General features: G+C 40.2%; 1 protein-coding gene and 1 long non-coding RNA gene across 6 annotated transcripts in view; one reads left to right on the top strand and one right to left on the bottom strand.

Moving 5' to 3' along the window:
- Positions 1-6,818, bottom strand: part of DICER1 (dicer 1, ribonuclease III) — a 60,987-nt gene extending 54,169 nt beyond the window's left edge. Inside the window, exon 1 of one of the 5 annotated variants that reach the window (XM_068192505.1) lies at positions 6,702-6,818. The gene's annotated coding sequence lies outside the window, so the exon portion shown is untranslated. Of the gene's footprint in view, positions 1-6,480; positions 6,658-6,701 lie in introns of those variants that run through there. The other 4 variants (XM_068192502.1, XM_068192504.1, XM_068192507.1 and 1 more) reach the window with 4 other exon arrangements.
- Positions 6,819-7,059: 241 nt separating this feature from the next.
- On the top strand, positions 7,060-8,331 carry LOC137475321 (uncharacterized). The gene is made up of 2 exons (XR_010999816.1): positions 7,060-7,154; positions 7,232-8,331. It is a non-coding gene; the product is annotated as an uncharacterized lncRNA (long non-coding RNA).
- Positions 8,332-14,748: the final 6,417 nt, after the last annotated feature.

The following is a 14,748-nucleotide window of genomic DNA, read 5'->3' as shown; positions in this document are numbered from 1 at the left end:
TCATAAATGTCTTTGGCATTCTTTCAATTAAATACTTGAAGATAAAAATGCATTACTTTCCTAAAACCTACACACTTTCTCCTCCAGAGCTTCATCACCCATCATGCCTCAAACCCGTTGCTTTCAAATTGCTCAGTAGGTGGTACAGCCACACTTCTGTAGCAGAAGACTTAATTAACTCAGAACCTTTGTGACTGATTGCACAGCAAACAAATCAACTTATCTATTCACTATATAAACCTATGGACATACTGGGTATACATTTCTGGAAATACCTGGATATATTTTTATTTTTTGATTTATAATCTTTGAAAGTATACAGATAGTTTCTTGTTGCCCTGTCACAGTTTGCTATCTCTCTTTAGTGTCAGTGAAATCCTGACGCTAATGCTGACAGAGTTCAATATTCTTTAGAAAAAACGAAGAAAGGAAAATCTTTCCTCACACGCTTTTTTTACAAGTTGTAAAAAATTGTGAGGCAGTCCATGAGACCTTGCTGGCAGTAACTGTAGAAATAATGAAAAAGATACAAAGATAATCCCATGGCTCTCAGTAACAAGCTTCTGTAACTTCCCACTTAGTGTCTGCCATTCATGCTGACTCTGTTCATTAAACTGGTAGAAAACATTCATATTCCAATTTTCCTCTTACTTTGTTTCACATAAACAGGAAAGTATAAGCAGTAAGAACAAATGACAAAAACACACACATCATATTGGGGACTCAAAAAAAAAACCACAGCAGAAACAGAGGTTTAAATGTGTGCTTGTTTGGGGCATTTTTGTTTTGTATATATTTTCCAGTATATTTTTTAATGCTCATTATCTATCTCCAACAGTAATTTTGTTTCTACAGTCTTGGAGGTCATTGAGATAGCACTATGTTGGACAGTTAGAACCATGAAAAATTATCTTCAGTAGCTGGGGGGGAAGGAAGAAGCACAGATTTTTTCCCCCAAAACAAATTTCAACAGAGGTCATATTCCTTAACAACTTTATGTAGCAAGTTGACAATATAGGCATTTAACTTTAGTTGAAAGATGGCAAAGGTTGTGGGTCACTAAAAAAAAAAACTGACACGACTTATGCTTGTATTGTAAGCACTTTCATTTTATGTCTTCCAAAAACAAAAGCCTAGTAGCCATTGACCATAAAGATCTAGAAAAGCACAAGTTTGCCTACTCAGAAATACACAGCTTCAGTGATGAATTAAATGCCTTAAGATTGATCCTGGCCACTACTATCCTGAATAAAGAAGATGTACTATCAATTATTATTATTAATTTATAAAACCCCAGTTAATAAGTCAGAATAAATACATTTAAATGTTTTAAGGTATGTAGAATATAAATATCTGAAAATGGCTTTTATTTATGCACTTGAAAGGTAAACTCAAAAGAGGAGGTGAAAACAAAAATACCTGAATTAACTTGCCAAAATTTAGTGAGAGAAGTTAGGCATTCTATGGTTGAGTGCTGTCTAGAATTCAGATCACCTCTAAAGTTTTTACTGCAAACTACAAGGCAACTTCACCTTTATATAGCTAAGCCTTTTTTATTCATTTCTGCTTGAACAAAAAAAAAAAAAAAAAAAAAAAAAAAAAAAAGCAAAAATATCATAAAAGGCCAGTAACAGTTCACAGAAAGCTGTAAGAAACTTGGTCTAGATCAGAAACAAAGCAGACTTTGGAAACAAAAGAGAAACATGAATTGCAAAGGTAGCCAGCCCAGACATGCTTGCATAGCCAAATAACCTCAATGGAATCAAACAAATTAACCTTAAAAAGCAAAATGTATTTGCCTCACTTCCTAAGGAAAGGAGATTTATGCAATCAGTAAGTGGGCAGGCCTAAAACTCCAGTTTTCCAAAATAAAACTCCTAAATTCTTATATTTAAGACAAATTTCTTTACTGCTACCCAGCTACTTACTAGTCTTTCAGCTGAGGAAAGGCTGCTACATGGCTTGACAAATTATCAAGAATCAGAATACAAAAGAGGAGACAGGCACCAGAAATCAGGTTTTAATAACTAACAATAAGGGGTTGGTTCAAACATCCATTTGGGGTTGGGGTTTTTTATGTTTGTGTGTGCATTTGCACAAATGAAAAAACACAAGGATACTGATATTTAAAACAAAAAAGTCCCAAGGCCAGATAAAACAGTCCCAAACTCTGTTTCCAGCAACCAATCCTTCAAGTCAGTAGCTACCCTGCTGCTTCTCAGATCTCTCATGCTCATTCAATGAGCCCAAAGGAATTAATCCTTTATGAAGAATAACAATATTTAAAACATGGGCAGAAACTGATCCTGCCAGCTTACATTGCAGAAGTACTGAGTCACTGACATAAAGAAAAGAAAGCACAGCAAACCAAGATTTTCTACTACCATTAGCAAAGATCAAGAGAGATCTCTTGATTTTTTGTCTTGGTAAGAAGGAACTCACTAGAAACACCCATGCCAACCAAAACACACATCACAGACTGACAAGTGTACTGTACTTCTAGGAAGGGCCACAACAAGCAGTACTGAAGTCTATTGGATTCAGGAGAATTTACAACAGGAGAAAGTAGAAAATATTGCTCTTTCTTCTCTTTCCCATCAGAGAACAGCCTTTCAACACCTCCAGCTGTGCAACAATGCAAGTAAATTCCTCGACAGGAGTTTCAGTCCTCTGTTTCTTGACTGTATTATTTTGAAGGTAATAAATATAATGGAAAACTGATTTAACTAATGCAGTCTGCAATATAGAGCAGAAATAACAAGGGAATTCCAAATACACTGCTCTGCACACAAACCTGAAAAATTATGTTACTAGATAAGCATGCAAGAACTATCAAAACCAAGAGTTTACCTAATAGAATAACATGGCACAGATTAAAGTGGGCACTACTTTGTTCTCTAGATTAAGTCTTCTAGAATGTTTATTTTAGTAACAGTCTTAAAGCTACTATATCCCCAGTCAATACACCAAAACTTGAAATGTCAACCGAGATTGCAACTTCAGCTAAAAAAGTAACTTCTAGTTTTTACTATATATCAAGTTTCTTCTCTTCTGGCTTATCACAATGCATATGGTACTCACAGAAGGTTAAAGGATGAAAAAATAGATGTAAGGAAGGTGTTAAGCAAAATCATGCTTTCTGATCTACTCCCAACTATTCTTAGCCTTCGGGACATTGCATTCTAAAAGCACATTCCAAACATTTTATAGAAGCTCCTGTTCTAAACAACGCTATAAAGATACCTTTACTTTCTTTAAAAGTAGCACTTCCTAAAAATATCTATATAAATAAAACCAAACTTCTGCTATCAGTCTGAAGAAATTACTTGAACATATGAAGGTGATGGGATATAGATGGCCAGTGGTTGGTTACAGTCAGGCACCAGGACAAAGGAGCTGTTCTGCCATCATGCTCAGCATAGTCCCTAGTTTGTATTACTCACATGAGAGGGAAAAAGGTCAGAGAGAATTATGGAACAACAGAACAACCCATCTCAGAATGTTCTGAAGTTCTTCCTGCTGCCTGATAGTGATGCCTTTTCACTGGCCCTACAATCTGAGCCAGACATAGGTGATAAAAAGGCATTACCTTTAAAAGGATCCTTGTGGTGCACAACACGCTGGATGAAAAGTGCTGAAGATGCACACAAACATAAAGCAGAGACAATTTTTGTATGTTTATAAATTAGCATAACCTACAAGAATCCCCACTTAGAGACATAGGTGATGAGGCAATGCCCCCCTGGTTCTACTCTTTTCTGAAAGTCCCCCAGGATAATAACTAAACTTTGTTCATGAAAATGTGTCTCAAGAAGCCATTTTGACCACAGCTCCCTGAGGACCGAACCTTAGACTCCCAGGGCTTGGAGCTGCTGGGGAATTTCTTTTGTCTTTCTGTCCAATGGAGTAGCTACAAATACAATAATAGGCTACAGAGCTACAAATATATATGTGTAAAGACTATAGAGAATATATAAAAGCAAAAAAGGCAAAAACCAATTTGGTATCAATTGATTAACCTATGTCCCAAAATAATAAACCTGTCTGTAATCTTAGCACTTACTGTAACGCTCATTGTCCCTAAAGCCCTAGAATCCTTTTCAAAAATCTTCCTGAATTTTTGTTCTCACTTATATTCTAGAGCTTATCTAAAACAAAATCAAATTACTTCAGCTCTTTTATCCATTTTGTTAAATAACTCCTCGCTTTTTTAAAGAATGGATGTGTTTTCATTTGGTTTTGCCAGTAATTTGCATTCAATACAGATCAATGCACATTTAGTCAGTTCATACTGAGAGCCAACATGGGTCAGGCAGAGATACTCAGACTCTGAGCACCTGCGCAGAAGCAAATCCATACACTTTGCTGAAAAAGTGGCAAAGTACTTTGCACATTTTTGAGGTGGGAAAGGAGAAACATCTATGGACTACATAAAAAAAAAAGAAAAGAAAATGCATCTGTTTTTAAACTGCAGGTTTTAGGTTTTTTCCATTTGTATGCTACAGATGAACAAGGTATTTTAAAAAAGAAAGAAAAAAAAAAAGCATAACTTCAAGAAAAACATTAGTGTAATATAACAGACAAAATAGCTTGGTTGGCTTCCCCCTACCAGTAACCAGTGGAGGACATGTATGGAGCTGTAAAATTGCAGGGCAGGCAGAGGTACCTTCCACAGACCAGTACCTTGGTGTTTCCCAAGACTGAAAAGATACTTTTGGTCTTGGGCCCTTGGATGAATTTCACTACAAATTAATTGTTTCAACTGTCTGATAAACTTCTGGCATTCCCAATAGACTGATGCACCATGTCTTTTCAGTTACACACAGTGCAAAGGAGTATCACATCTGTGTTCAGTCTGTAGGATACAGAAATCCTTCAAAAACAGGAGAAACAAGCAAAAAAATCAACACTTCCCTCTTCTACTTTCTTCATGACTCCCTTTGTGATATTTGCTATCCCTTCACTGATACGTCCTTCCTCATGTGAAAAGCCCCAGTCAATTTTCCATCTAGACTTCTCTTAGCCTAATACAACCTTCCTAAAGTAGAAGAGAGGTAAAGAGAAAATACCCAAATTGCATTTAATGTTAAACATATGGACTGAGACCGGGTTTATACCATGACATACTGATGTCATTGCCTTCTCAATTAATTGTTAATTCACGTATTAATCACTTTGTGGCTGCCAAGTACTGACCTGCCACTTTCACAGAACTGTATTATCAAGATGCTTTGAAGAACAGCAGTAGCTAATTCAGGGTCAACACTTCTGAATGAATATATACATATTTTTAACCCTACCAATTAATAAAGTAACAATCCAGTTATTAAAGATGTAAAAAAGCACCTTCCAGCTGAAAACTGCTAGTAGCATCTTCAAAGCTCACAGACCACAGTGTGGAGATAGACAACAAGAAAGACTCTCTTAAGAGAGGAACTTAGGAAAACAGTTATGAAATTAATTTCAGTTAGTGTCTGTATGAACTTGCTAAAACAAACACCACCCCCAACCTACAGAACATGCACGTGCAGTCAGCACTTCAACTGAGCATCCAGAGTGGCTTAAAGAAAGCACATAAAACACACTAAATCAGGGCAAACTGAGTGTTGCAAAGTTACCTGTTTTCATTACCACTTTAAGAGAAAGAAAACGGAAGACAGTCTTCCAACCTACCTACTTTCACCACTTGAGCCAACCACCTAACTTGAAGACCAAAATCTTAACATCAAAAATACTCAAAGCTGATCTGAAGTGCCAAACATCCTCCAGACTGTCAGCAGTTAACCGAGATTCACTATTCACTTTGAGAGTCACTTTTATTGAACACTAATTTCTCATTAAGCATAATGCCCACAAAAAGTACTTTTTATTTTTTGGTCAGATATCAGTATCAGCCCCCATTTTCTACTCATGCGGGCTACATCTATATTACCTAACACAGCAACAAAGTCCTGTGCAAAAATATATGTCTTTTAACCTTTCACTTTCCAACGCACATTCACACAGCAGAAGGTCTGCCTTTAATCACGCTGCCTTAATTTGCCCTGGAAAAGGATGGAAAGGAAGCAAAGAAGAACCAAGACATTCTTACATCGCCTTTAACATCAGCACTGCTGAGTTTCAACTCCTTTTCTGTTTTCCCTGACACGGCCGGCGGGCCCCAGAGCCCCCGGGAGGCTCCGGCGCGGCTGCCGGGGGGCGCCGCTCACAGACAAAGCCGAGCGGGCCCGCAGCGCGGCCCAGCCGTGCGGGCCCCGCCGGCGCCGGCGGAGCTGCCCAGGCCGAGCCCGGGGCCCGGGCGTCGGCGCGGGCGGCCGCTGGGGCGGAGGCGGGGCAGCACTGCCCGGGCCCCGGGAGGGAGGGACGGGCCGCCGCCATCCCTCCCCGCTGGTCGAGGCGCCGGGCCACGGGAGCTGCGGCCAGCGGGCGCGACACACCCGGGCTCGGCCGCCATGCAGCTCCCGGCGCGCCATCTCCTACCTGCTCGGACCGGACCCAGCCCGGCGCTTCCCCCTACTACAGGCCGCGTCTCATTGTGCTCCCGCCGCCGCCATTTCCCCGCCGCCGCCGCCTCAGTCCCCGCAGCTGTCAGGTCCCTCCATTCACCTGGGCCCAGGACGGCCTCCCCCTCCCTCCCTTGCCCCTGCGCTACGGCCGGCGCTACGCAAACGGAGCGCCGCCCCCGCCCCTCCCGCCCGTACCAACGGGGGCCGCCCAGCGCCCGCGGCGCAACCCCGCTCCGAGAATTCCGCCCTGCGCAGTCCGCACGCTCTGCATCCCCCCACGCTATGAGAGGAAGCAGGCGATTGGCGGCCGCAGCCGGGTAAAAGGTGAAAGGTTCGCGAGGCGGCCAATGGCACGGCGGGATACAACGACTGCCGGAGAGCCTCCGGGCGCTCACGTGCGTGCGCGCTCCCTCCCTCCCTCCCCCCCGCGCCGGAGCGGCGCGAGCGCCCGGCCGCGCCCGCGGCGGGCGGGTCTCGCGCGCCGGGGCGGGGGCGGCCGCGCGCGGAGGCGCTGAGGCGAGGGCGGCGCCCGCCATCTTGGAGAGGGACCGAGCCCCGGCCTCGCTCCTCGTGCCGCTGCGGGTCATGGAGAGACGGAGCTGAGGGAATGGGCTTGTTCTATCGCACGGCAAGCCCTAGGGGAAAAAAGTGATCCCTTTTGGCAATGCGGATAGAGAGCAGCGCTGAGCTGCTCTCTGTCAAAAATCCCACCTTTCCACACACAGGTGGCCGTTTCCATAAGAAGTCACTTTCCTGCCAAAGGCAAGGTTCTGATTTTCCATTAGGGAGCCTTTAGTCTTTGCTGGTGCAGGGCCCAGAAGGTGGAAGAAGAAGGGACAGCTGAAGGTAGATGGGTTTTGTGGACTCCCAAGGCAGCATCTCCTGTCACTGCTTGAGGCAGATTGTTGCCTGGCTGGAGCACTGGTCTCACTCCAGTACTTTGACAACACTCCATTGATCTTCTAGATGTTACTGCTAAATATTTTTAGAAGTGCCCTGGAATATCTGGAATCAAACAGCTAGTGTATGGTAAGGGTTTGCCACCACCAAAACCCTTCAGCCAGAGGTGAATGAGTTACATTTGTGTTAGGCCAGAGGACCAAGTGAGAGTCTCCTGTGATCTCATGTGCTTGCACAAGGACTGGATGGTGATTGGCCTTGGTGCCTGACAAAGAAGATGACCACAAATGTGATGCCACTTCTGGCCAGCCACTGCCCTTGTAAGTTGTGTGGAAGGCTGTGTGTTTTCAGTGGAAGATCTGTTGCTGGACACCCGGCTTCCTCCTTCCATCTGCTCTCTACCAGGGACTTGCCATTGTAACACAAGTGTGCCTGCAAAATCAGTATGAAAAAGATAAAGCTGACTGGAGGACTACTAAGATTAATTTAAAACAACCCGAATAAAATTACTTCAGATTCAAAGTGATTTAGAGGCCTGGGGTATTATCAAATTAAGTATTTTCTTGGCACAAACCTCTGCTGCTCTTTAGAGCAGAACTTCTTTAATGCCTGCCATTATGTTACAGTACTGGGTATTTTTATAGGATTGAAAGGGCATCCTTCTGTTTTTTTATGGATGGAAGAATAATCATATCCCATGACAAAAGCTGAGGAAGAAGAGCAGCTGTTCAGTCTTACCCAGTGGGAACTGTCAGAGCATATGGGTCTATTTTTCCAATTTTAGCTGAAGTACTGAAGGAAATTGGCATTCTTGATTCCTTCTAACATGATATAGAGCAGAAAGAAACCCTCCTTAGTCCAGGCCATGGTTAAAGAATGAATTTTATCCATTTCAAGTAGGTTCAAAGAGAAAGCAAGCAGAATACTTAGAAAACAAAATAGACAAATACCAGGAGAATTCTGGAAGTTATTTTCTTATAAAATTTGGTGTCTTTCTCCACAGCTCCTTTCTCCTTGAGCCTGCCTGCTGACAGGAGGTTTTGATATAAAAGTACAGGAAACAATCTCTGCTGTTCCTTACAATCTTGTCCCCACTACCCGTTCTCTATTCTAAGAAAAAGATATTTGATGTACATTTGTGTAATTAGACCTAACCTTCAGAGTTTAACCCCAAATTAAAAATTTACTTTTATGTTGATTACACAAATTTCTTACAAAGATTTCTAAAGTGAGATGAACTCGTCAATGTGAGATGCAACTGAAAATTCCACATATTTCAAACTGGTTGGCATTGAGAGTTTGGTAAAAAAACCACACGACCAACCATAAAAACAAAGCAAACAGGCTGTGGGATGAAAAGGACACACTACCCAACTATTAAAATCTGGAAAATAATAAGTAACAATGTACCAAGTAACAGCATTCCCCATATCTTTAGTACTATAAATACTGATATTTACTATACAGGGTAACTGTTGTTAGACAAGAAGAAAATAGAGACATTTATCTCCCTTTTTAAAAAAATTAGTAAGGGATGAGGAGTGGAGGCTTTTCTGGTTTTTTCTGTTGACTAAGATTAAAGAAAGATTCTGTTTGGGTCAGAAAAAACTGACATTAAAACTCACTTTGTCACGATGAATTGTCTTTGTTCATACTACAGAACTGTCCAATCCCACTGGTGGAAACCAGGCATTTTGGCTCCAGGGTCTAAAATGGGCTCTGAAGAGATTCCATCCTGCGAGACAATGGTGACCTCTGTTGTTCCCTGCTGTTGGTACCAGCCACGATGTCTTCTGGCCTCGTGTCACACACTGGTTCAGTAACACACTTTGAAACAAGCTGGCAGATAGCGGGGAAATACGTGCTCAAGTGTTGCATTGTAGTTTCTGGCCAGGAAAGGATGTGTCTATTCTGCACTCCACTTGGGAAATTTTTCTTTGAGGCTTTCCTCTCAAGAAACCCCCAGTCTGGCTACCAGGTTTTCCAGGTCATAGCTGTGAATCACTGCTGGAAAGAGCAGTTGCAAACATTTTAAACCACGTTGCTAAGAATAACACACCTGCAGGCTATTATGAGAAAAAGCTGCAGGTATGATTATAGAGAAGGAAGTTGGAAGAAAGAAAGAAGATTCCATTTCTAAAACTGAAGCTTAGATTTTAACAAGGTGTTAGGTTGCATGAATCTTTGTCTCACCCTAAAATGCATTAAAAAAGAAAAAAATTGACATGCTTTTCCACTTCAGTGACCCAGACTTTGTAATTCCAAAGATATTTTCCTTAGCGCAAGAGAAACTTCAGTAATATTTTTTTTTTTTTTTACCTCTTTAAATTACTGACATGAGGATATGAGCTGATGTAGTTTGGAAACTGAACCCTCTCTCTCCTGGCAACATTTCCTAGGCAAAGTTCCATGCTTTTTCTTGGATTTCTCCAGACTAATGATCTCCTCCATCATCTTCTACTTACAGTCTCTATCACAGTGACACATCACTGAAGAAACTAAACAAATTTAAATCACTGGTAAGGAAGAAGGATGGAGAAAAATAAATGTTCTCTTAGGAAAGAAATCCATTTTTGACTCTATATAGCTACCAGTGGCTGAAAAAAAAAGGGGAACAAAATTTATGTCAACCACAAGATTTGTATTCAACTCTGAGCTTGTAATTCTGTTGGCTGTTCTGGAATGCCTCACAGAGAGAGAATATTTTTAAACCAAAATTGGCTTCCAACTCCTCTAGAAATAATTTTTGGCTTTTTTTGATGCCATCAAACCTACAATGGGTTTGGATTCTGTGATTAATTTTCCTATAAATTTAGAAATACATCAAAAGTAGAAAAAGGAGGGAGTCACAAAAGACTTTGATGTGACTAAAAACATCTCCTGAACATGGGCAGCAAGAAGGAAAATTTTGCTCAGTTTTACTGATGATGTTAGCCCTTGAAGAACTCAGCACTGCACTGTTTCCTTTCAGGTTTGTGCCAGTAGGAAACCAGAGGAGCAAGGGGGAAAGGCTCTTCCTTTCTGCCTTTTCTAAAAATGTGTGCAGGGTTTCCTTTTTCCAGTTAATCTGGGACTTCACCTGATGGGTTTTTTTTACTGAAAAAGGGGAGCAATTTCACAAGTAGCTGCAATGGCACAATGCAAAAGTTCTGTCATACAACAGTTAACAGAAGTTCCTAATGTCCTTGAGATATACCCTTGTTAATGCTCATTTATGCCTGAGAACCAAGAAATACCACTTTACAATGTATAAATCTATATGTATGTCGATTCTTGATAACATGCAGAAAATACCTATCAGCAGAGTGATAAATCTGTTCCCTAGGGTACAGAGCAACCATAAAAAAGAAATGAAAAATAATCAATTCAAAGTATTTACAGCAGATGGAGCTATACATTTTGCTTTGATCATATATTATATGACATTCCAAGATAAAGTGTAGTTTGCCAAGGACTGTGGTAAGCCAGTGGTACTGTCTCACCAAGGAATGGAGTTAGTCACAGAAGGCATCTCATAAATTGCTGCAATTAGCACTCCTGGAAATAATCCTTGTAACATCAGTAGAAATAGCAACTCAAGAAAAGATTACCACCATATATTGGTGTCGTAAGAGAGAGCAGAGCTCAAGTCAAAGGCTTTGCTATATCCACTCACCAGTTTGAAGGTTCTCCTGCTCCTGCTGGCTTTTGTTTACTGACCAGCTAAAATGAGGCCTAAAGAGAGGATGAAGGTTTCAGTTTACACTACAACAAGAATATGTGTGATGGCCACAGGTTACCTTTAGGAGGTCTGTGCTCCTGCACAACCCAAGTGCATACTCAGTGTGTACACATGTGTAGGGCTCCTTATCTGAAATGAACCCTGTGCTTGTGTTTGTTGCGGCTACGGTCCAGATGGATCCAGTGTGTTTCCAACACTGCATATGCATCATCTTCAAGCTACAGTAATTGTGATTACACAACAAGGGTAAGGGAGATTATTTTTGAGTTTCTGTCAGAATTACTTTTATCCCAGAGTAGTTAAAAGAAAACCAGTCCAACAGTTCCTGTCTTACTATGTTTGAATTTGAACCAAAGTTTGGATTTCATACCATTGTAAAAGTTTACTCTGCTTCCACACACTGAGATGACCCATCTACCTATTTGAACTTTGCACCCTCGTCTCCCCAGTGCACTTGCAAATTCCTAACCACAATGTCAGTAGAAAAAAAAATCCAATTAAAAAAAAAAAAAAAAAACAACAAAAAAAACCAAACAACCCAACCAAAAACCAAAGTGTATTTAGAGATTTTAAAGTTTTGTTTATGAAAAGTGGTAGATGCCCTATCCCTGGAAACATTTGGCCAGACTGGATAGGTCTCCGAGCAACCTGATTTGATGAAGGTGCCCATGGCAGAGCAGGTAGACCGGATAACATTTAAAGGTCTCTTCTAGCCCAAACCGTTCTATGATTCTGGAAATCTACGTTGCTATCAGGACTGGACCCAAATATCCCAAATTCTCAACAGAACCATGAATATTCTCTTGTTATGTACACTTAGGTGTGGGGGAGGGTGGTCCAATAGGCAGGTACAACTACTGCAGGAGTGGTTAGAAGCACTTTGAAAGCATGTGAGATTATTTGATTTTGTAGAAGGATTAGAGGAATATTTACAAGTCCTAAAGTGTGAAACCCATGAAACCTTTAGAGAGGAAGCATTCCTATACCTTTTCCATATGGCATTTCCTTTCAGTGTGTTTATCCAATTGAGAGACATTTTTTAGGACACACATCATGTGGCTAATTCTGAACTGTATTGCAACTCTATTGTACTATATTTTCTTTTTCTCATATACTGCAAAGGGAATTAAGGTGTAGGGGGAAGTACATAGTAAATACGAAATGGTACTGCAGCTAGTAATTTACTAATCCCCAAGTCTAAACATGTATATAGAAACAGCCCAGATAAAAAAATTGTAAGAACAGTAAATAATTAAGCACAACTGTTTTTGTAAGCTTCCCCATGGCTTCCCTTTTTAATGCCAGTTTCTATGCATTAATAAATTAGTAATTCTTCCCCTTTATAAATTTTTTGAATCCATTTGTTTGTTGACCAGAAAAAAAAGTTTAGATTCTTCCTCCAAAATGAAAAGTCACTTTTTGGGTAAGTGGGAAACAATGCACTTTATGAATTTGCAGTCTTTACTGAGGTCTTCCCTCCTAGAACATGCATTTAGTTTCTGGGCATGAAAATGTGTAGATAAATAAAAAAATAATATATATAAAAGATACAATATATAATAATAACAATAAATTCAACAATTAGAATCCACAAGGACAAACCCACAGGTAACAGATTAGATAGAGGAAGCCTGTCCATTTATTTCAAAATTGGAGATTCTGTAAAATAAATTGGAGCTATTCACTAGTAAATACTATTCTTATTACAGCATAACAGTTTCTAAAAACATTTTGTTTACCAGCTATACAGAATAATTTAGTTCTTTCTCATAAAAATTAGCTTTGATCAACTAGTGCAAACATCCAATACAAGCCTCTGACTGAAAGTATTCAAAAGAAATGTATTTGAAAGTACATGAAAATGCATTTCCTTCAGTATATCTGGACACCACTCAAATCCTCCCAGAATTTGTTCTCATTTAAAAAAAAAATCATCATTCCTTACCACTTGCCAAAGAGAAGCATGTATTTTAAATATTACATTCCTTACTTACAAATGATTTAATTAGGATGAAGTCCCTCATTAACTCTTTATCCATCTAGCACTTTACAGTTTAAACTAGAGAACTTTAACAAGAAAGGTAAAACCATTTATTCAGCTTTTTACACAGCAGTATACAATAGCACAAGGTGGTATGCCTACTAAAATGTTTTGTTCAAGACAAAAGTACAAGTTGAATTTTTCATTACAGTAAAAATATTTATTTGACTTGTGTAACTTATTTGGCATTAAAATGTGACTGCATTGTTTCTCTCAAGAACTCAGCAGCATATAAGTTGAAAGTTACTTGATTCACATCAGACCAGTCATTTTGAAATAAACAAGAGTGATTTTCTGTTACAGTCTTAATAATGGCCATGGATCAAGGACCCCCCTGTACAAACTAGTTCCTGGATACAGCAAATCTATTCTGTGAATCAAAGAGATTCCAGGAAGGCCCAGGGAAAGTAATGAAACTATGTGGGGAATAAGATATTACCTGGCCTTAACACAGCAGTGATGACCAGGAACTAGCCGTTCTTGGAATGGTAGATTATAGTATTTCTTACTAGGGTAAAATAATTTTTATTGGTCCTTCTAACCTTTTCATGAAGCAAAAAAATATATTAATCACTCAGGGGCCAATTTTATGTTCCAAAGACATGGACTTAAAATATTTCCCCCCACTATGGGGAGAAATAACATGGGTCTCATTTTCCAATATCAACAGTAGCAGCTGCTTGGAAAGGAATTGTTGAAAGTGCCACTGAGGTGGAAGGAGGTTTTCCATGTCTTACATTTAGTGGAGGAAAGAAATACTTTGATGTTCCACAATTTCAGTTAAGATAACCCTGAAATTACTATGGCACTTGAAAAAATAAGGATTAATTTTTCACCCTTCATGAGCTCTGGAGTTGTGTGATGCTAGGGACAGAGGAAGTGAGTTACTCCACAGAGAATATGACTTTTCCATCTCATTTAATGTGCATGTATCCCATTCTCCTGCATGAACAGCTTCATGATCTTGGGCTGGTATGGGTGAGGACAAGCCACACTGTGTGTCCTGTTTATATACATACCTGGAACATGAACAATGGTAAGTTGGGCAGCTGTAAATTAGTGTTGTGCCAGGGGAAGTTATTTACCTGACAAAAGCCTGCACAATGCAGAAATACAAAGGGTTTAGTGGTTTTTACCTCCATTCAGATCTGCTACCTATAAGCTCAATTGAAACAGCAGGCAACCTATTGTCATAGTATGAGCTTTCAGCTGTAGCAGTTTGGGAATTTCCATGGCCATACCCCAGCCTGAAACCTCACCCTTGCTTTCCAGTTATTTGTTCCCTGCTGCTTTTCTCTTAGTTGAAGATGGAAGTAGATGTTAACTTCCTCTCTTTGGAGGGTTGATTCTGCAGAATTTAGGCAAACAAATGCTCTGTGTAAAATGGAGGTAACTGAAGTGAGTGGTGTATTGATGGTGCACTTTGAATTTGCATGGGCATTGCATAGGCTTCAGCGACTTCCTGGCCTATGTGGTTGATGTTGATTTAAGTGCCCTCAGGGCCAGATCTTATAGTGTGTGCTTAGCACACAGATGTGTTACACTGACTTCCACAGAAGTAGAGGAACTGAATACATCAC

The sequence above is a fragment of the Anomalospiza imberbis genome, chromosome 6, assembly GCF_031753505.1.
Source record: "Anomalospiza imberbis isolate Cuckoo-Finch-1a 21T00152 chromosome 6, ASM3175350v1, whole genome shotgun sequence".
In the NCBI taxonomy this organism is placed as follows: domain Eukaryota; kingdom Metazoa; phylum Chordata; class Aves; order Passeriformes; family Viduidae; genus Anomalospiza; species Anomalospiza imberbis.
This window is presented reverse-complemented; position numbering and strand designations above follow the sequence as displayed.